The sequence below is a fragment of the Verticillium alfalfae genome, genomic scaffold (assembly GCF_000150825.1).
Source record: "Verticillium alfalfae VaMs.102 supercont1.11 genomic scaffold, whole genome shotgun sequence".
In the NCBI taxonomy this organism is placed as follows: domain Eukaryota; kingdom Fungi; phylum Ascomycota; class Sordariomycetes; order Glomerellales; family Plectosphaerellaceae; genus Verticillium; species Verticillium alfalfae.
Genome location: NW_003315028.1, coordinates 369632 through 370367, shown reverse-complemented (window position 1 = coordinate 370367; position 736 = coordinate 369632).

Here is a 736-nt window from a genome sequence, read left to right as displayed (position 1 = left end):
TCGTCATGACACCAATCTGTTTTACATTGAGTTTCATTGAGGGCGGTGCGCAAGCATCACGCTCACGAGTCTGTTCGGGCGAGTCATGGCGACCAACGTAGGCTATCGAAGAGGAGTTCCTGGGCCCAGAGAGCTTGAGGCTTGGATGCTCGTCCCACCCGGCTAGCTAGCTCGGTTCTCCTCTGTGGGGTAGACAGACATGCTTTGTTGGGAACGAGGATGATTTTGTCGATGACTGTACATGGAGGCTTAGGATGAACTATTGATTGTCATTCCGACTCACACACGAGAACAAGCACCACCACTTGACTGTTACGATCGGTCGAGTGCTCTTGGCATGTTCGGCTGTCCAGTCCATGGGCACCTAGAAATCATATGCCATCTGTCGTCGTATGGAACATACTGTAGGGCGATCACGGGCAAAGCACAGATTGCGTGGTCCTTAGTGAGCCCTTGACGCGTTGCACAGAGGGGGTTGGTGGCATTGACATGTGAAGGCAAGGGGAATCGCCCGCTGCTGCATGGCGCAAACAGAGTTAAGGAGGGCGCGCACACCTTCCTCGCGCGAATAGGCTCGGCCGTCTGTCCATCTTGCGACATGTGGTGCAGTTGTCCGTGCTGTCTTTCTCGCCCTAGGTAAATCATGAACCAGAAACGAGAAAGAAAATTACGCGACGTTGACGCAAGGCTGCATTGGCCTGTGACTTCAATGCCGAGCACATCGCTCACAGGCAAC